Raw genomic sequence first — 22256 nt, 5'->3', positions numbered from 1 at the left:
ACGAAAACTCTACAAAGAACGAAACTTGTCTAGCTTGAAGGGGGAAACCAGATGGCGCTATGGTTGGCACGCTAGATGGCGCTGCCATGGGTCAAACGAATATCAACTGCCTTTTATTAAATAGGAACCCCTATTTTTATTACGTATTCGTGTAGTACGTAAAGAAATATGAATGTTTTAGATGGACCACTTTTTCGGTTTGTGATAGATGGCGCTGTAGTAGTCACAAACATATGGCTCACAATTTTAAACGAACAGTTGGTAACAGGTAGGCTTTTCAAAATTAAAATACAGTACATAGGTACGTTTGAACATTTTATTTCGGTTGTTCCAATATGAAACATGTACCTTTGTGAACTTATCATTTCTGAGAACGCGTGCTGTTACAGCGTGATTACCTGTAAATAACAGATTAATGCAACGTATGCTCAAAATGATGTACGTCAATACGTGTAACGATATTCCTCTCAACAGCGAGTAGTTCGCCTTCCGTAATGTTCGCACATGCATTGACAATGCGCTGACGCATGTTGTCGGGCGTTGTTAGTGGATCACGATAGCAAAGCCTTCGACTTTCCCCACAGAAAGAAATCCGGGGACGTCAGATCCGTTGAACGTGCGGGCCATGGTATGGTGCTTCGACGACCAATCCACCTGTCATGAAATATGCTATTCAATAGCGCTTCAACCGCACGCGAACTATGTGCCGGACATCCATCATTTTGGATGTACGTCACCATTCTGTCATGCAGTGAAACATCGTGTAGTAACATCAGTAGAACATTACATAGGAAATCAGCATACATTGCACCATTTAGACTGCCATCGATAAAATGGGGGCCAATTATCCTTCCTCCCATAATGCCGCACCATACATTAACCCGCCAAGGTCGCTGATGTTTCACTTGTCGCAGCCATCGTGGATTTTCCGTTGCCCAATAGTGCATATCATGCCGGTTTACTTTACCGCTGCTGGTGAATGACGCTTCGTCGCTAAATAGAACGCGTGCAAAAAATCTGTCATCGTCCCTTAATTTCTCGTGTGCCCAGTGGCAGAACTGTACACGACGTTCAAAGTTGTCGGCATGCATTTCCTGGTGCATAGAAATATGGTACGGATGCAATCGATGTTGATGTAGCATTCTCAACACCGACGCTTTTGAGATTCCCGATTCTCGCGCAATTTGTCTGCTACTGATGTCCGGATTAGCCGCGACAGCAGCTAAAACACCTACTTGGGCATCATCATTTGTTGCAGGTCGTGGCTGACGTTTCACATGTGGCTGAACACTTCCTGTTTCCTTAAATAACGTAACTTTCCGGCGAACGGTCCGCAGTTGGTAAACGGTCCAGTTTAACACGGGTAATGATTCACGAAGCAAATACCGTCCGCACTTCGAACCTCAGTCGGGGGAGCAGCGCGAACCGTGACAAGGCGCCTAAGCCCGCACGGCTACGCCGCGCGGCGAACACGTGTTACACGTCACATCCTGCGTACTGTTAAATGTTATCCACATAGTTCGGTTATCAAATGAACGTTGATTCACGATAATGGAATCATGTTAACGTGCTAAACTTCTCAATGTAATAAGCACTGCATAATGTGCTTGTAAATATTTTTGCGAGAAACATTGATAGCATCATTGATTTTAATATCGTTCATTATTAGTGTCCTACATTACGTGGAAAATTAGCTCGACTGAAGAGGTACGGAATGAGGAGGTTCTCCGCAGAATCGGTGAGCAAAGGAAAACACTGACAAGAAGAGAGACGGGGTAATAGGACACCAGGGAATAACGCCATGGTGGTAGAGGGAGATGTAGGTAAGAACTCTAGAAGCAGACAGAGATTGGAATATATCCAGCAAATAATAGAGAACGTAGGTCTAAAGGCTATTTCGAGATGAAGAGGTTGGCCCAGGGGATGAATTTGTTATGGACCGCATAAAACAAATGAGAAAACTGATGACTAAAGAAAGAGTGACACACAAACACAGCGAAGAGTCCTCTGATTGAACAGTCCTAGAATAGCTAGCACCTTACTCTTTGACATTTTTCAGGAATTACGTAAGTGGCCTCTATTAACCTAAACGAAGCAGTAACGCTCAGACGTAAAATAGCTGCTGTTACGAGGGAAGTAGGATGTACCTGTAACTGTACGGAAAATTAGGAAATGGCCAAGTCGCTATCGCATATGTCAGGAACGTATATGCCATTTCCAGGATGCTGCGCGTTCAGTGCAGCGGCATTGCGTCACGAATGGATAGTATTAATAATCATTTTTATCGATTAAGGTCAGTCCAAAAAGTAAACTGAAATGGTAGTATTGTGACCTTTAACTCTAAACCTCAAAGTAGGTATTATTGCGAATGGTCGCAGATGTGTCCGTGGTTATCCGCAAGGCGCGACTTTTATCTGAAAAGTCAATATTACTGCGGATATCCGCATCCGTGTAGACCTCTCTCTCTCTCTCTCTCTCTCTCTCTCTCTCTCTCTCTCTCTCTCTCTGTGTGTGTGTGTGTGTGTGTGTGTGTGTGTGTGTGTGTGTGTGTGTGTGTGTGTGTGTGTGTGTGTCTCCGCCCCTCCCTCCCTTTATTCCCCTACGCGGACGGGCTGAGTGAGCCGTTGTTGAACTCATTGTTCTGTTTTCCGTTTTTGTCAGTCAGATCCTACTGCGTTTGGACTAGTACAAGTGTTGGCCTCCAGTGTGGTTTTCCATCTCCAGCACTTAGCTGTCATCCGACAGAAACCTCCTCCTACATCTATATCTGTACTCCGCAAGCAAACTTTGTGTGTGGCGGGGTATTCCTGGAAGCATTAGTTTCGCATACAAGTTCTCGCTAGACGTATTGCATCTGTAAATGCACAGTAAGTAAAATTTCGGTATTTGTCATTCTTTCTGGTGTTGCAGTTTTAATTGCAAGCAGTGTACGGAAACTATCAGACAGAATAAACACACTATCGCTTGCTTACGTGCAAGGCAAAAAGGCAGCAAATTTTTCGCTTAGTGCTATGAATATCAGTTCTGTTATAATGTGAATAAATACAAGATAATGCCCATAGCATAGAGAAGGCACATGACTGCAAAGTACAAACGTATGGCATTGTTGGCTTGGTTGGAGACCCCGAAGGACAGGTCCAGCTGTTGATTTTAAAGGTTTTTAAGTCCTTTGCGCCAAGCGGCAACTTTTCTTCACAAAGTGTGAGGATTGTGCGTCTTAAGTGTAGGTGACAGTAGAGGGTGAGTGCAGTGTGGTGTCATGTTGTTGGATGATGATGATGATGATGATGATGAGATAATGGTGCCGGCTAGCAGCCTACTCCCCTCGAATAGCACCAAGGTGCCGCCGAGTTGAATGTCCCCAACCGATACATGGATCACCACCAAGAGAGAGCCGGCCGCGGTGACCGAGCGGTTCTAGGCGCTTCAGTCCGAAACCGCGCTGCTGCTACGGTCGCAGGTTCGAATCATGCCTCGGGCATGGGTGTGTGTGATGCCCTTAGGTTAGTTAGATTTAACTAGTTCTAAGTTCTATGGGACTGATGACCTCAGAAGTTAAGTCCCATAGTGCTCAGAGCCATTTTGCAATCATTTCATGTACTCCACAGACGCTGTTGCAACAATAAATCTTGAGTGACTTGGAAACCTCTAAAATGGCGTACGAACTTTTTTCTGGCCGTTTACATTGATGAGCCGAGACATGATGACCACATACTTAAGGGGGGTAGGACGTCAAACGGGCCGACTTTGAGCAGGAGAGGCACCACAGTACATTTTAATTGCCACTGTCTATACTTTTACAAATAAATTCATAAAACTTTGAAAGCATGATCAGGAAGGGTTCAAGATTCATACTCATAGCAGTGGAAGCTCAAAAATGTAACAAAATACATTTTTTACATGTGAAATTTCATCATTTTTTCACTTACTACTGGCTGCATTTGTTGCTGTAGGTACACTTTTCTTCCTAAGTAAGAGAGATTCTTCGTTGACTTTTGCACAGCATACAAACTATGGTTACATGTGTATGAAACTCTAGAGTTTATTTAATTTATGAAAAAATGAATTAACTGTTACATTTTAAACTTCATGTTTAGAAAAAACTCAAATTTCATAGTTAATTATCCCAATTTTTACCACAGTTTTTAATAGATTTGGAAAATTCTAGAGTTTCATACATTTGTAAGTACCGCTTGCATGCTGTGCAAAATTCATCGAAGAATCTCTCGTTCTTAGGAAGAAAAGTGTACCTACAGAAACAAATGCAGCCAGTAGTAAGTGAAAAAATGATATTTCACATGTAAAAAAAAAGGTATTTTGCTACGTTTTTGAGCTTCCACTGCTATGAGTGTGAATCCTCAATCATTCCTGGTCATGCTGAAAACGTTTTATGAAGTTATTTGAAAAAGTATTGACAGTAGAAATTAAAATGTCCTATGGTGCCTATCCTGCTCAAAGTCGGCCCGTTTGACGTCCTACCCCCCCCCCCCCCCCCATAATAGGGCGTTGGTCCACCTTCACAGTGCAATAAACGATTCTCCGTGGGCTGGTGCCTTATAGCGCCCCAGACGTATCCCATTGGTTTCATATCAGACGAATTTGGTGCCGAAGACATCAAAGTGAGTTCACTATCATTCTCCTCAAATCACAGTAGCGCGAAATTCCTATTGTTAGACGGGCATTAATATTTCTGGAAGACGCTATCACCGTCGGTGAAGACATCAAGCATGTATGGAGGCAGGTGGTACCCAATAACGCTTATGTAATCCACAGCTATCATGGTGCTTCCGATTATTGCCAGAGGTCCCATGAAAGCGCAGATGAATGTCCCCCATGGTATAATACTGCCCCCATTAACTTGAGTCAGTGGCGCGGCGCAGGTTTCGACCAGCTGTTCTCCTGGATTCTGACACGACCATCGACCTAATGTAAGAAGAAACGTGATTCAGACGAGCAAGCGACAAGTTTCCATGAGCTACAGTCCAGTATCGATGCCCCCGTGTTCACTGCAGTCGTAATTGATGACGTCATTGGGGTCTCTGATGCGGAGACCTATGTTCAACTGTGTGTGCTGAACAGTGTGCTCCGAAACATTTGTGCCTCCATCTACATCTACACCCATGCTCCGCAAACCACCTGACGGTGTGTGGCGGATGTTACCCTGAGTACCTCTATCGGTTCTCCCTTCTATTCCAGTCTCGTATGGTTCGTGGAAAGAAAGATTGTCGGTATGCCTCTATGTGGGCTCTAATCTCTCTGATTTTATTCTCATGGTCTCTTCGCGAGATATACGTAGGAGGGAGCAATATACTGCTTGACTCCACGGTGAAGGTATGTTCTCGAAACTTCAACAAAAGCCCGTACCGAGCTACTGAGCGTCTCTTGCAGATTCTTCCACTAGAGTTTATCTATCATCTCCGTAATGCTTTCGCGATTACTAAATGATTCTGTAACGGAGCGCGCTGCTCTCCGTTGGATCTTCTCTATCTCTTCTATCAACCCTATCTGGTACGGATCCCACACTGCTGAGCAGTATTCAAGCAGTGGGCGAACAAGTGTACTGTAATCTACTTCCTTTGTTTTCGGACTGCATTTCCTTAGGATTCTTCCAATGAACCTCAGTCTGGCATCTACTTTACCGACGATTTATTATATATTGTCATTCCATTTTAAATCACTCCTAATGCCTACTCCCACATAATTTTTGGAATTAACTGCTTACAGTTGCTGACCTGCTATATTGTAGCTAAATGATAAAGGATCTTTCTTTCTATGTATTCGCAGCACATTACACTTGTCTACATTGAGATTCAATTGCCATTCCCTGCACCATGTGTCAATTCGCTGCAGATCCTCCTGCATTTCAGTACAATTTTCCATTGTTACAACCTCTCGATATTCCACAGCATCATCCGCCGTCTTCACCAGCGCTGTACTCTATCGTCAGATTTCCCACAGAGCGCTGCTTTACACAACAGGCAAACCACCGACCTTCACGTTGTCTGATAAGGTGTGAACGTCCAACACCTTATCGTTTAGTCTTGGTGTTCTTAGACCTTGAACCATTTTCTGTAGATCCTCATTACAGAAGCCTCGAACAACCGCCCGTCTTCGCCATTTACGAGATGCTCGTTCCCAGGTGGCAGGTCATAACAATGTGACCTTTCTCACAGTCGCTTTTATCAGTGGATCTCCCAATTTGCGACCCGCAGCGTCGCTAGAATGTCTTTGTTCCACATATACACTTTCCTTGCCGCGTAATCTGCTCGCACTGCCTTTACGTGACATTCAGTCTCGCGGTGGGCAGTTGTCATAACGTTTCTGGCTCATCATTGTAGATTTCAGTTAACTATTTGTATGAAATTTAAAGGAACAATTAAGTCGCTTAGACTATCGAGAGATGTGCAAGAAATAGAGGTTTTTGATTAATCTTTCTGTATATTATCTAAGTAACAGTGAGGGTTTTATAGTAAGCACCACATCAATTGATTATCGAGATCAGCTATGAACCTACACGTAACTTGGTGTCTCCCTATAGTTTCTGACGCAGCGGAACGGCAGCTCTGATGTGACTAGAGACGGCGGTAGATCCGGACGTAAAATGCACGCGCCAGTTCGCCGGAGCTACTATACCGGCAGCGATAACAGGCAGCACAAACTTTCAGACTTTTCTACACTCCTGGAGAAAGGCTCGCTGCCCGATCAGGCAGTGCAGCCAACTGCCCATAACAAACACCGCCCGTTGTAACGAGTCGCGACAGTTGTCGGAGCCGTCGATCGGCCGGTCACTGCGGCCAGACTTTTATGCATCCGCGGGGTCACGTAAGCGTGAAATTGCGTGAAAGTTGCCGCCACTGTCTCTCGTGTTGGATCATTTATTTTCGAAACCGGCTATCCAGCCGTGTGTCGGCATTACATTTATTCTATCACTCCGGCCGCGCTGTCACTCGTGTCTAGCCGAAACCACCAGTCACTGCGTCTACATACGATACAGTTAGCGGAAGACGTCAGTTTAATTTCGGAAACAGATTTGCGGTGTCGTGTTTACATTTTAGGCCTAAAGAGATTTTCGTTAGTCCGATCAATGATGGGTTTTCCGAGCGCCAGTTATTTCGTTAGCGCAATGAAATGAGGATTTCAGTACCTTCGTAACAACCTCACCGGACAAAATGTATTTCTGATGAACAAACTGAGTGATTATTTATAATTTTGTGCTAGTAAGAGACCGGCAGCGAAGTAATCTCTCTCTCTCTCTCTCTCTCTCTCTCTCCTTCTCTCTCTCTCTCCCTCTCTCTCTCTCTCTCTCTCTCTCTCTCTCACTGTCTTGTTTTACATCTTTTTTATCTGCAGTCAGTCCACAAAACACACTGAGACTAAAAGCTACATCAAGATCCATACGTATTTAAATGAAATGTTTTTGTAATGCCATTTTTTTTGCTGATGATAGAGACAGACGTCGAAAGACGTTGCAGCAATAAAATAATATAAACAAGATAACAAAATATTGTGCCTGGTAGCCGCATCTGCAGAATCTGTTTATAAATTTTAACTTAAAAATTAAGGGAAGATTGTACTTGAGGAAAAGAAATTCGAACAGTGTTCCTAGATGGCAGGTACGAAAAAGTAAGTATCCGAAAGGCGTTCTCAAATGGGCCGCGGAAACGAATCCGGACGTGGTGCTGGACGTGTTTTGTGGAATTTCCCGTTGCGTAGCATTCACAAGCGTGAAAGGCGGAGTGAGATACGTCAGATTTATGCTACGTGGAGAGTAACGTGGCCAATGGAATGCAAGATCGATGCCACAGTCAAAATTTAGAAGACACCATATTGTATTACGTCAGATGCAGCTGAAACCCCTATCTGTTGTTTTTTGTGTTACAGCTTACATGCTAAGAATATATGCTCCTTCAAACCACTTTTATGTGGAGGAAATCTCTAAAACGTGTCGTTTAAAGCTTTCAGGGAATGTAAAAATGGAACGCACAGGTACAAATAATATCTTTTAAATGTAGTCTAGTGGAGAGAGATGTCGATTCTGAAGTGAAGGGTTTTGGGTTCGCGACCAGCTTTCTGCAAATAATGTTTTTAATTCATTTTCATATTTTCTAAAAGATTCTGATGCTTTCTTTTAGGAAAAGTATGTTCCAGAACGATTCGATTTTATGCGTAAATAAGGGCGATCTCCATCTAGGAATGAGTTTGTTCGCTTTTGTGAACACGTCAGGGAGCATGGTGCAATGAAACGTAAGTTTTGCTGTCAGCGTCACTGACTCCCTTTCTCGCACCCCAGTACAGTGAATAGTACAGGCAGAACAACGTGGCAAGGCAACAAGTGTGCACTTTAATAGGGCTAACGTAGCTATTTCACGTGTGTCCATTTTCGTAAACAAACCACGTGGATGGTGAGCCACACATAGCCCACTACTAACACAAGACTTGGCATTTTTTTCCTTTTTTTGTCCAACCCAAGACATATTACCATATTTTTTGGGTCTAACGCAGGACATTCTTTTGAAATAAGTTAAAGCAGTTTACTAAAACGTTAACTTTATTTATTCTGTTGGATTTTTCACTAGGCAGGACATTTTCAAAAATGGTGTTCTTGTCACGCAGCGTGGTATGAAACGGTGGTCTCTTTAGCAGCACACTCCAGATTACTGTTATTCCAGTCTTTGTCTTTAAAAGGGCCGGCCGGAGTGGCCGAGTGGTTCTAGGCGCTACAGTCTGGAACTGCGCGACCGCTACGGTCGCAGGTTCGAATCCTGCCTCGGGCATGGATCTGTGTGACGTCCTTTGGTTAGTTAGGTTTAAGTAGTTCTAAGTCTAGGAAACTGATGACCTCAGATGTTAAGTCCCATAGTGCTCAGAGCCATTTGAACCATTTTGAACGTCTGTTCGACAGCAAATTTCAAACGAGTAACAGTCTGAATAGCTTACAAAAAATTTTCAAATTAGTGTGACGTTGGCAGGCAACGAACGGCATAGCTTCCAAACCAATAGCCCCTACTGCCTTGCTGACCGCCTTCAAAGAATACACTGACGCATGTCGAATAGATGCAAACTCTAAAACACACATATATTCAAAAATGACAAAACGTACACTGCAAATAATCATTCAACATAATTAAAAGGAAACCTGCTTGATCTTATGTAGCCAATCTGGGGGAGAAAATCAAATTGAATTAAGTGAGTTTAAGAATCAGTAATAAAACTTAATAGTCACTAAAAAGGCTTATGCCCCTGAGTAACAACAAAATTTTTGACATAAAATATACTTTACCTTAAGATGGAAATTTAACGCTTGCAACTTACGTAAACTCAATTTCGGCTCAGTATAATCAGCTGACAGAGAGGCACAAGGCATTACAAGGTAGCTGTAATCTTTCGTAACTTGCTTCAAGCATCGTAACCATTTATATTCAGAGTGAACTACAGAAAGTTTAACGGTACTAAAATAAGTGGGCCAGCAAAATAAGAACGTTTAAAAGGTATTGTGTCAACAAAAACATAATGAATTTTAAACAGTTTAACCTCCATTCTTCAAATAACAAATTTTCACATCAACAAAAGCCTTAGGGCCAGACAGAGTCATCAACTATAAACTCCAGACACACACCATAACCTTCAGAGCACAAATGAGCCTCTGGTCCCAATGCCAGCGAAAAACTATTTGCATGCAAGCGTGACTCTGACCATGCACTGAAGTGTTGCATGAGCAAACACATCTCGTGAAGCATCCACAGCAGGCGTCTGGTGTTTCTGATCACCAGTGTGCAGCACGTGCATCAACAGGCAAGCAACCACTGCGGCTACCACGGTTACTCCACTGCAAGGTGCACTACGTCGGCCCAGAAGCGACACCACGCATCCACCTGTCAGAGCGCAACTGCACAATTCCCGCAGCATCTTCCCTCAACTCTCAACAACAACAACAACAACAGACTCGGTGGTGCAGACACCACTCATCCGGCACCATATAGAGCACTGCGGGCAGACTGGACCCAGAGACCACTTAGCCGGGCTGCAAGTGCTCCTTTATTTCGCAGAGATCTACGGTCTCCTAGCGTCGCCCGAGATCTCTTGACAGTCGATCACGGACCGTAGAAGCAGTAGCATTAATTCCACGCCCATCCTTAACTGTTTTACGGGGTCTTTAGCATCGGTCTTTCCTTTATGTGCAATAGAAAATTCTCCAGTATACAGCGACCACTCCTAAACGCCGATACAAAAAAACGAATATAGATAAAATGATCAAAAACGTGCAGACGAGTTACTTCAGACACTAAAGCAACATAAACACATTACCCCTGTTGTGTTTCCAAATGACGGAGTGAAAATTTGTGGCTGCGCCGTTAGCCACGCCTCCCCATGAACGTGAACGCGTGCTCCAAGGTCGGCTGAGAGAGGCACGAACCCAAGAGAATGTTTAAAAACGCTGTGTTCAGCATATAGGTTAAAGATTTTTTTTAAAATCCCCGCCAGTCATTAAATTCTCAAACCTGGATATTTTTGCAGCCCTGGACAGCACTAAAAAGCAAGGACTGTCCGGACTAATCTTGGGCGTAAGGTACAGAAAAGCCTCACTGAACGCTGGAGGCCGCTACGGTCGTTGATGACGATGAAGAGTACGATCCGTGTGGTGCAACAGCTGGATTCTGACAAGGGGAGGCCACGACGTTACGAGCACAGATTTACTTCAAACTTTGCACATTAAAACAACATAATGTGCAAGAAGTAAGGTGCAGTACTCTGGCAGTGCCGAGAAAATCGCAAGAGAATTTTTACGTCCTATTATGTAACTGATGTGTTAGTGCGTAGGTGCCGGACGTTAGAGTTCATGGCCGTCAAGCGGTTAGCATTCGAGCTGCTTAAGGGGGGCAGGACGTCAAACGGGCCGACTTGGAGCAGGAGAGGCACCACGGGACATTTCAATTTCCACTGTCTATACTTTTACAAATAAATTCATAAAACTTTGTCAGCATGACCATGAAGGATTCAAAAATTTACACTCATAGCAGTGGAAGTTCTAAAACATAACGAAGTAATTTTTTTTACGTGTGAAATTTCATCCTTTTTTCACTTACTAATGGCTGCATTTGTAGCTATAGGTACACATTTCTTCATAAGTAAGAGAGATTATTCGATGAATTTCGCACAGCATACGAACCATACTTAAAGGTGTATGAAACTCTAGAATTTTGCAAATCTATTAAAAACTGTAGTAAAAATTGAGGTAATGAACTATAAAATTTGTGTTTTTTCTAAACATGAAGTTTAAAATGTAACAGATTATTTATTCTTTCATAAATTAAATCAATTCTAGAGTGTCATACACCTGTGAGTATGGTATGTATGCTGTGCAAAATTCATCGAAGAATCTCTCTAACTTATAAAGATAAGTGTACGTATAGCAACAAATGCAGCAAAGTGGAAAAAATGATGAAATTTCGCACGTAAAAAAAAATTATTTTGTTATGTTTTCGAACTTCCACTGCAATGAGTGTGAATCCTGAATCCTTCCTGGTGACGCTGACAAAGTTTTATGAATGTATTTGTAAAAGTATAGACACTGGAAATTAAAATGTCCTGAGATGCCTCTCCTGCTCCAAGTCGGTCTGTTTGACGTCCTACCCCACTTAAGACGAACGTGTATGAGATGGAGGTTCGATTCCTGCCCATACTTAATTTTTATTCTATATTTTTGTCATCATTAGTCATATTATTTAATGTATATGACATTTGAGAGGTAATATAACTGCACGCACTTTTAGTGAATTTCATGTTATTTGACCACTTACTATTTATAATTAAATTTAATCATTAGAGCAAACATATTTATTACTATCGACAAGTAAATGAAGAAATGCATAGAGTTTTCCTAAAAATGTATGCCTGTCGTGATTTGCGAAAGTCCTCATACATGCAGTCTGGTAAGGAACATGGAACTACTTTGCGCCTCGATGCTTCGGGCTGCAAACACAAAATGGTTCAAATGGCTCTGAGCACTATGGGACTTAACATCTGGGGCCATCAGTCCCCTAGAACTTAGAACTACTTATACCTAACTAACGTAAGGACATCACACACATCCATGCCCGAGGCAGGATTCGAACATCCGACCGTAACGGTCGCGCGGTTCCAGACTGAAGCGCCTAGAACCGCTCGGCCACAAGCTGCAGACACAGAGGCAGGCCCTATTTGGCAGTTATCCTGCGTAGCAGTGATACGTTGCTAATGTAGCAAGAACGAATAATGTATTTGCAAATTTTTTGAATATCACAGAATTTACAATTTTAGTACAAAAATGAAGGTTTGAGTGGGAGTCGAACCGTCGCCTAATAGACGATCGGTTTACGAAGCTCGAACGTCAACTTCAGCACAATGAGCGCTAACGTCTGGCACCTACCCACAGATACGTCACTTACACAACAGACGCGTAAAACTTCTCTTGCGATTTTCTCGGAATTGCCGGAGCAGTGCACCACACCGATCGTACACTTCATCGTGATTCAAGACCGCAGCGGTCTCCAGCGTCAGTGCTTACTACGTGCACAATCATGTTATTTTCAAGCCTACTAAAGATGTACAAAGTTTGAAATAAATCCGTGGTCCCCTTGTGAGTACGCACCAGCCACGTCTGAGATCGTGTTTGGCGCGCTGCACGGTGAGAAACGCGCCCCGTGGTTAGGGGATTGAAGTACTACGCATGTTTCAGAGAACTTAATATGCAAGAAAGGCGTGAAGAGCTCGCGATATACGCGGGACAAGACCTAATAAGCAGCGCTGCCTCGGAGGGCGTAGCAGAACGCACTAGTGGTCCCTGCCTACTCAAATTACCCCGGCGAGCGGACTTAATTAGCGTTTGCCGTGGCCGCGCGCCAGAACGAACGCGAGCCAAAGGTCTCTTTTTCTCAGTGGCGGAGGAACCGTAGCGCACGGCAATGAAACCCGGAGCGTAAACTTGCTAAGAGCCTAATAAAACGTCCGAGTACCGGCCGGTAGTTAACAAGCAATTAGGCCGGCATCGCTGCGGCAGCCGCTAAAAGTGAAACCGCCGGTGCGGTGCGGACGGGGGAATCGAAACTCTCCTGTCGCTGGAGAAGAGGAAGAGGCGGAGTTATTTTATTCCCTGTTTGAGACGTCACTAGCAGAAAGGAGGCATTAAACCAGCCAGACAGCTCTATTCATTTTATTTATTTGTCAAGTTCCTTGGAACCATGTGGACCGAAGCTACTTGTCACGATGGCCGACATATACGTCACGAGAGAAGTCAGAAACTGTGTCAGCATTCCTTAAAAAAATATATCGTTCATTTTTCAGTCTGTTACACTCATTTACGGTACGACCGGGTCCCATCACACTCAATCATCTGGCCGACCGGTTCTAGGCGCTACAGTCTGGAACCGCGCGACCGCTACGGTCGCAGGTTCGAATCCTGCCTCGGGCATGGGTGTTTGTGATGTCCTTAGGTTGGTTAGGTTTAAGTAGTTCTATTTCTAGGGGACTGATGACCACAGCAGGTAAGTCCCATAGTGCTCAGAGCCATATGAACCATTCTGAACTCAATCATCGCTGTAGTCGTGTCAGGAACCTGTCGTGTCTGTACAGAACTACACATCAGTTACTTGTTCATTATATTAAACGAGTCAGTACCTACTCTCCAGCACGCACGGACCAAGGTGACTTGTGACACTCTCGCTTTTAAAGAGCCACATACTCGTAAGATTTTAATGATGGTAACAATAAAATTCTTCAATATTGTAATAAGAATAATAATGATCTGTTTACTTCTATGCCCAGTGCATCACTTTATCATAAGTTCCAAGAAACTGGACATCTTAAAAAATGTGATTTGAAAACCATTAGTCTGAAAATTTAAAAAAAAAGGGTCATGAAATTGATTTGAGATCTAAAATAGCAACAAACTGTTGCTGTACACGATCTGTGGACTCACGAATTATCATTACGATTGTGCACGCAGGTCTGCTGACTATATAAATGGGGCAAGGGGAGAATGCTGTTTCTTTCAGTAGTTTTCTCCTTCGTTGCGGGAAGTAAGTCTTTCAGCTACATTTTCTGTGGACCCTTCCCTCTTGGCTTACTCAATGGCCTGCGGTTTCCTGGTTCCTGCGGCACACTCACTAACCGTCTCAGGTTTGATGTTGACAAATGTGAAGATGTTGGTCAGGAAACAAGTGCTTCATCTTGAGCTGGTTTCCAAGCAACTGAACAACTTCCTGTGTTCAACAGAGCTCGTTTTCTACATTTACTGCCATTTGCTAGACGCTGTTTGCATGCTACTCTATTATCATAAATTTGGGGAATTGATATATGTAAAAATACAAACGCTCTTAGTAAAACATTGTCTACGGATGTGGTCATGACCCCATGAGGCGCCCCCTCCTCTCCTTGGATCCGAGATTGGTTTACAAAATGCCGACTAGAAACTATGCAAACAACTAAGGAATTAATACGTAAATAATGAAAACAAATTGTGGGAGAATATACGAATAAAACACACGCTACGGAGAAAAGCTCTCAACTACTGGAGAAACTCTTGTACAGAATGAGAGTGGGCCAGTAGGAAATCATTCAGCTTAGACTTGAAGGAAGAGGAGGAGATTAGTGTTTAACGTCCCGTCCACAACGAGGTCATTAGAGACGGAGCGCAAGCTCGGGTGAGGGAAGGATGGGGAAGGAAATCGGCCGTGCCCTTTCAAAGGAACCATCCCGGCATTTGCTTGAAGCGATTTAGGGAAATCACGGAAAACCTAAATCAGGATGGCCGGAGACGGGATTGAACCATCGTCCTCCCGAATGCGAGTCCAGTGTGCTAACCACTGCACCACCTCGCTCGGTTTAGACTCGAAGATTTCGGGTTTATGAAATGGTTCAAATGGCTCTAAGCACTATGGGACTTAACATCTGAGGTCATCAGTCCCCTAGAATTAGAACTACTTAAACCCAACTAACCTAAGAACATCACACACATCCATGCCCGAGGCAGGATTCGAACCTGCGACCGTAGCAGCAGCGCGGCTCCGGACTGAAGCGCCTAGAACCACTCGGTCACAACGGCCGGCAGGCACTGGAAAGAACAACAGAATCTGTAGTTCTATATTATCTAGGCCCTAGGATGTTACATGTAGCGGGTATCCAGAGATGGAAAATTAGTGTTACAGTTGGATGGGAAAATATGGAGAATGTCACACTTGTAGGTACTGGCAAAGAATCGAGTACGGTTCTCGCCGACTAAGGAATTATTGACCACTAATTGTCTGCGAATTGAAATTGCTTCGCTATTCATGATTACAAACAGCTACGTCGATACGTTCATTCTTTCCCTCAACTGAAGAGTCAAGACCACATACGTATTGGTGACTATGAGCGGTACATTGTTACTGGAAGGAACGCTCTTGGCCGCGAGTGAAGACCAGAAGCGCTCCAGTTCCCTCAAGAATTCGAATGCTCCCCGGAGGGCGGTGGTATTTTGGAAGCGGACCTGGGCGAAAGCCTTGTAAAGATATCTCGCGGCAGGAGTTAATACAGCACGTGCTTACGAGCGATGAAACGCGCCCTTCTCTCAGATTAATTGAAGCGACGCGCAATGCCCATAGAGGCGCTGCTATCGCGTTTTCGTCATCGTCCCGCGCTGCCTGGTTTGACAACTCCCCTCTTCCTGTGGCTTCCCGCTAAGCTGTTCGCTCTAACAACGGGATCTCGCTAACTACTCTGCCCCCTCCGATTTACCTCGAACTTGATTTGAAGCGCAGTAGCCAGACATGTACTTCCTAAAGCATTACAATGTAATCATTTTCTTAATATTCGTGTTCATAAGGAGACCATGTAGATATTTGAAGTAAATCGTCCAATACCTTTCAGAGGTTTTTGGTAACAACGTTTCCTCTTTATATATTACATACATATATATTTCGGGTCAGATTACAAAACCTTATGTAGACTAAGATATTTCTCTTGTCTTGAAGTTAAAGTGTGCAAAATCTCATCAAGATCGGAATAAAACTGTAAAATATATATATATATATATATATATATATATATATATATATATATATATATATATATCACGAAGCGAAAAAGTGGTCCAACAAAAACATTCATATTTCTTTACGTACTACACGAATATGGACCATTGTGACCGGGCCAAATATCTTACGAAATAAGCGTCAAACGAAAGATCTACAAAGAACGAAACTTGTCTAGCTCGAAGGGGGAAACCAGATGGCGCTATGGTTGGCCCGCTAGATGGCGCTGCCATAGGTCAAACGGATATCAACTGCGTTTTTTAAATAGGAACCCCCATTTTTTTATTACATACTCGTATAGTACGTAAAGAAAAATGAATGTTTTAGTTTGACCACTTTTTTCGCTTTGTGATAGATGGCGCTGTAATACAAACAAATGGCTCACAATTTTAGACGAACAGTTGGTAACAGGTAGGTTTTTTAAATTAAAATACAGAATGTAGGTACGTTTGAACATAAAACAACAAATAACTTAGAATTTGTTGCAGACACGCGAAATGTCTTATTGTAAAATGAAAAGAAATTATGTACGAGGGGGGGACCCAAAAATAACAGGAATCGACTCCTCGCGCACTCTTAGTAGTTACGTGTTACTCCGCTAGGTGGTGTCAGTTTGGAGTCTCCCGCGTCGCTCAGTATTGCTCCACCACGACAATGCTCCAGCCCACACAGCTCCAATGGTGCCATAGTTCATGGGGAAAAAAACAAAATGGTGTTTGTGCCTGCTCACCCGATCTGGCTACGTCTTACTTTATTTTGTTTCCACGGTTGAAGCAAACTCTGAAAGGAAAGCGATGCAGTGATGCGAAGACGTCAAAGGAAAAAAAAATGGTTCAAATGGCTATGAGCACTATGGGACTTAACTTCTAAGGTCATCAGTCCCCTAGAACTTACAACTACTTAAAACTAACTAACTTAAGGACATCACACACATCCAAGCCCGAGGCAGTCAAAGAAAACTTGCTAATGATATTGAACAGTATCCTTTCTAAAGAGATCCAGAACTGTTTTCAGCAGTGGCAAAAGCGTTGGAATAAGTGCATTAATTCACATGGACAATAATTTGAAGAGGACTAAAGTACTGTGAAAGTTCAATAAAAATGCAATTCCGTTTATTTTTGGGTCCCCCCTCGTATATCAGTTATACTGTTCAATCCCTAGGATCCGCGGCTCGTGGCCTAGAGGCTAGCGTTGCTGCCTCTGGATCAGGGGGACCTGGGTTAGATTTCCGGCCGGATCGGGGATTTTCTCCGCCCAGGGATTGGGTGTTTTATTGTCTTCGTCATTTCGTCATCGTTCGGGAATGTGGTGAGACTGGACAGTGTAAAGATTTGGGAATGTGTACGGCCACTGATCACCACGCAGTTGTGTGCCCACCAAACCAAATATCATCATCATCATCAATCCCTAGAAATAAATAAGTAACTTATTTTCTGTTTGACGTTTCGATTTGGACACCTCCATAGCCGGATGCTTGCCAGCACTCTAGCTGATCGTGTTCGGTCAGGAACCTAACCACCTTAAGTAATAAAAAAAACTGAATGAAATTTTCATCGATGGAGTTTTAAATATGTCATGGGACATCCGCACATAACTACTAACAAAGAAACAGGTAGAAGGAATTAAGAATAAGGATAAAAAACTGCCTTCGATGCGGAAGGATCCGGGTTCGATTCCCGGAACCTCGACGGATTTTCATTGAGATAGGATGATCTAGATCAGGGTCTATTCAGCCTCGTGAGGCCGATGAAAAGCTGCATGAATAAAGAAACAGCGGCATCACCAGGGTTGATCTACTGGCAATAAAGGGTGAAGGGGTTGGCGATATGCTGATATGTCGCACGATCGTAGATCGCTCCTCGTACTGACTGCTACGCAGCATCGACCAGTCGAAACAGGCTTCAGAACGAGTTTGCGAGTGGTGTTTATGTTCAAGTTTTTATGCTTCGGATTTTTACCCAAAATTTTATGTTACTGTGAATACTGGCTTTTTCGTGTGGTTGTTGTTGTTGTTGTTGTTGTTGTTGTTGTCTTCAGTCCTGAGGCTGGTTTGATGGAGCCCTCCATGCTATTCTATCCTGTGCAAACTTCTTCATCTCCCAGAACTTACTGCAACCTACATCCTTCTGAATCTGCTTAGTGTATTCATCTCTTGGTCTCCATACATCGCTCCACTCCATACTAATACTTTCAGAAACGACTTTCTGATACTTAAATCTATACTCGATGTTAACAAATTTCTCTTCTTTAGAAACGCTTTCCTTGCCATTGCCAGTCTACATTTTATATCCTCTCTACTTCGACCATCATCCGTTATTTTGCTCCCCAAATAGCAAAACTCTTTTACTACTTTAAGTGTCTCATTTCCTAATCTAATTCCCTCAGCATCACCCGACTTAATTCGACTACATTCCATTATCCTCGTTTTCCTTTTGTTGATGTTCATCTTATACCCTCCTTTCAAGACACTGTCCATTCCGTTCAACAGCTCTTCCAAGTCCTTTGCTGTCTCTGGCAGAATTACAATGTCATCGACGAACCACAACGTTTTTATTTCTTCTCCATGGACTTTGATACCTATTCCGAATTTTTCTTTTGTTTCCTTTACTGCTTGCTCAATATACAGATTGAATAACATCGGGGAGAGGCTACAACACTGTCTCACTCCCTTCCCAACCGATGCTTCCCTTTCATGTCCCTCGACTCTTATAACTGCCATCTGGTTTCTGTACAAATTGTAAATAGCCTTTCGCTCCCTGTATTTTACCCCTGCCACCTTTAGAATTTGAAAGAGAGTATTCCAGTCAACATTGTCAAAAGCTTTCTCTAAGTCTACAAATGCTAGAAATGTAGGTTTGCCTTTCTTTAATCTATTTTCTAAGATAAGTCGTAGGGTCAGTATTGCCTCACGTGTGCCAACATTTCTGCGGAATCCAAACTGATCTTCGCCGAGGTCGGCTTCTACCAGTTTTTCCATTCGTCTGTAAAGAATTTGCGTTAGTATTTTGCATCTGTGACTTATTAAACTGATAGTTCGGTAATTTTCACATCTGTCAACACGTGCTTTCTTTGGGATTGGAATTATCATATTCTTCTTGAAGTCTGAGGGTATTTCGCCTGTCTCATACATCTTTCTCACCAGATGGTTGAGTTTTGTCAGGACTGGCTCTCCCAAGGCCGTCAGTAGTTCCAGTGGAATGTTGTCTACTGCCGGAGCCTTGTTTCGACTCAGGTCTTTCAGTGATCTGTCAAACTCTTCACGCAGTATCGTATCTCCCATTTCATCTTCATCCCCTTCCATTTCCATAATATTGTCCTCAAGTACATCGCCATTGTATAGATCCTCTATGTATTCCTTCCACCTTTCTGCTTTCCCTTCTTTGCTTAGAACTGGGTTTCCATCTGAGCTCTTGATATTCATACAAGTGGCTCTCTTTTCTCCAAAGGTCTCTTTAATTTTCCTGTAGGCAGTATCTATCTTACCCCTAGTGAGATAAGCCTCTACATCCTTAAATTTGTCCTCTAGCCATCCCTGCTTAGCCATTTTGCACTTCCTGTCGATCTCATTTCTGAGACGTTTGTATTCCCTTTTGCCTGCTTCATTTATTGCGTTTTTATATTTTCTCCTTTCGTCAATTAAATTCAATATTTCTTCTGTTACCCAAGGATTTCCGCTAGCCCTCGTCTTTTTACCTACTTGATCCTCTGCTGCCTTCGCTACTTCATTCCTCAAAGCTACCCACTCTTCTTTTATCGTATTTCTTTCCCCCATTCCTGTCAATCGTTCCCTTATGCTCTCCCTGAAACTCTCTACAACCTCTGGTTTTGTCAGTTTATCCAGGTCCAATCTCCTTAAATTCCCACCTTTTTGCAGTTTCTTCAGTTTTAATCTACAGGTCATAACTGTGGTCAGAGTCCACATCTGCCCCTGGAAAGGTCTTACAATTTAAAACCCGGTTCCTAAATCTCTGTCTTACCATTATATAATCTATCTGATACCTTCTAGAATCTCCAGGATTCTTCCATGTATACAACCTTCTTTTATGATTCTTGAACCAAGTGTTAGCTATGATTGTTATGCTTCGTGTGATTAGAAATTAAAAATACAGAGACGTAATTTTTTTAAAATAACATGATTCGACGATTGTTCATTAACGTTCATTTCTTAACGAAAATGATATTTAATTAAAATTAAAATTTTTTGCCGCTAACGAGATTCTAGCCAACGATTGTATGGTTTCTAGACTTTCTCGTTACAAATTCAGCAACCGATAAACACTGGTGCGAAAAACGTAAGGCAGAGCTGTTGCTATGTGTTGTACCGCTCCTGACGAGAACTGAAAAATGACGCCCCCTTTCTTTTCTATCATCACCCCCCCCCCCCCCCCGCCTTCCCCCCCCCCCTCCCCCGATATCGTCTCCCCCGTAACCACCACCAACAACAACCAACGGCACAACAAGCAAATTTCCTGTTATACTTTTAATCATTAAACAAAGGTGAACAGATGTCCTCATTTTCGGCGGATAGTCCTCCATATTCACGCTTTGTCATCAACTTCTTTAAAACTGGCTGAGGGCAACAAATCTCATTTTCTTATTTTTTGTCCTCAGTTTTTGAAATTTCCTAAAATAATTGAGATAGGATGGACGTTCTGAACATTTTAAACTAGAACTCAACCAAATTTGACATGACTTATTTTATTTTTATTTCAATAAAATGGACAAATATTAGGTGTAGAACTATTTTCTGGTGAAAATGTATTTTTTCCTTGAATTTAGAAATTATGCTATATAGATGGGAGGCATGCCAAAACATCAAACCGCGTCATCGGGATAATCGTGGTGTTATTTCGTTTCTGTTATAATTGAAATATTTTTAGAATTTTAATCATTTTTCAGCATCCACTTTCGTTTTGAGGTAGGTAGAGGCAATGTTTTTATTTTGGTCAAAAAAGTAAAGACTTATTAAGCATCTATTCCACATGTTTTTGAAAACAATTCCGTGTTTTAATTTTTTTCCTTTTTTATATTTTCACCTCATTTGCTCAATTGCCTCGTAATTGTTTCCCCATTTTGCCGCCCCTGAAATTTCGCTGCCCCAGGCGGCCGCGTAGTGTTACCTAATGGAGAAACGTCCCTGACGTAAAGATTAAAGTAACTTTCGCATGATGTGTCACTGCTAGGTAACATAGCTTAGTGCAACTTGGCCCATACAAAGAAAGAACTCCTGCAGTACAGTACAGAAGGTAGATGTAACAAAAATCCTATTGCACAAAGAGAATTAACACTTTAATTCAAAGGCAATAATTACACTAAACTCTCAGTGATTTATATGATCTCCTGGACATTACAAATGGGGGAATGTCTCTTAACAGAGTGTGTGGTCACAAAGGACGGCAGTCCATGCTCTGCAACGTGCCCCCATACTGGCCACAGGGTTCTTTTGTTAGGGCCTTCCAGTCTTCCACCAGCGCACTTGACAACTGCTGGGCGGTCGTTGGTGCGTGTGGACGTGGTACAATACGTTTCCCCTACACAACTTAGACGTGCTCGATGGGTTTTAAGCCGGGACAACGGACAGACCAGTCCATTCGCCGAATATCCTCTCGTTTGCCAGGACTCCTCCACCTGCGCTATTCGATGCAGTCGCGCATTGCCATCCATAAAAGTCAGGACCGAAAGCACCGCTGAAAAGACGCATGCGAGGAAGAAGTACGGTGTCAACACAACGTTGACCAGTGAGTGTGCAGCCTTCAAGGATCTGGAGGTCAGTGCGTTCTTTGCAACATTATGCATTCCCACACCGTAACACATGACCATCGAAACGATGAAGTTCGAGAATGTTCGTGGATGCGTTGCGGGTTTCCACCTCTCGCCGTGTAAGAGTATGTCTGGCATTGTCGGTCGTGAGTGACGACTCTTGCTCTGTTTATGATGTACGCTTTCGTATCTGGAATGGATAGAAAATACGGTACTAAATGCTGTTGCCGCTACATAGGGACTTCAAGAACTTGGTTGAGAGTCTGTAACGTCGCAGCGTTATCTTCGCCTATAGCACAACTGGAGATTGCGAGACAAAGCGCTGCTACATTGTCTTCTAAGCCCACCGAGATAAGACTTCAGCCAGAGTTCGAGCGACTGCTGCGCTCGTGTGCTTGCCATATTCTGGCGAACCAACTCCTGGGCTGCACGTTATTTCATAATTTTCAA

The 22256-nt window shown here is 43.0% G+C and overlaps 1 protein-coding gene and 1 non-coding gene across 3 annotated transcripts in view; one reads left to right on the top strand and one right to left on the bottom strand.

Moving 5' to 3' along the window:
• The window catches only part of LOC126418804 (myelin regulatory factor), a 337499-nt gene that overhangs the window by 154452 nt on the left and 160791 nt on the right, over positions 1-22256 (top strand). The window lies entirely within an intron of this gene.
• On the bottom strand, positions 14783-14855 carry Trnaa-cgc (transfer RNA alanine (anticodon CGC)). The gene has a single exon. It is a non-coding gene; the product is annotated as a tRNA-Ala (tRNA).

This window comes from Schistocerca serialis, chromosome 9 (assembly GCF_023864345.2).
Source record: "Schistocerca serialis cubense isolate TAMUIC-IGC-003099 chromosome 9, iqSchSeri2.2, whole genome shotgun sequence".
Lineage (NCBI taxonomy): Eukaryota > Metazoa > Arthropoda > Insecta > Orthoptera > Acrididae > Schistocerca > Schistocerca serialis.
The sequence above is the reverse complement of the archived record's forward strand: the minus strand, read 5'-3'. Positions and strand labels throughout refer to the sequence as shown.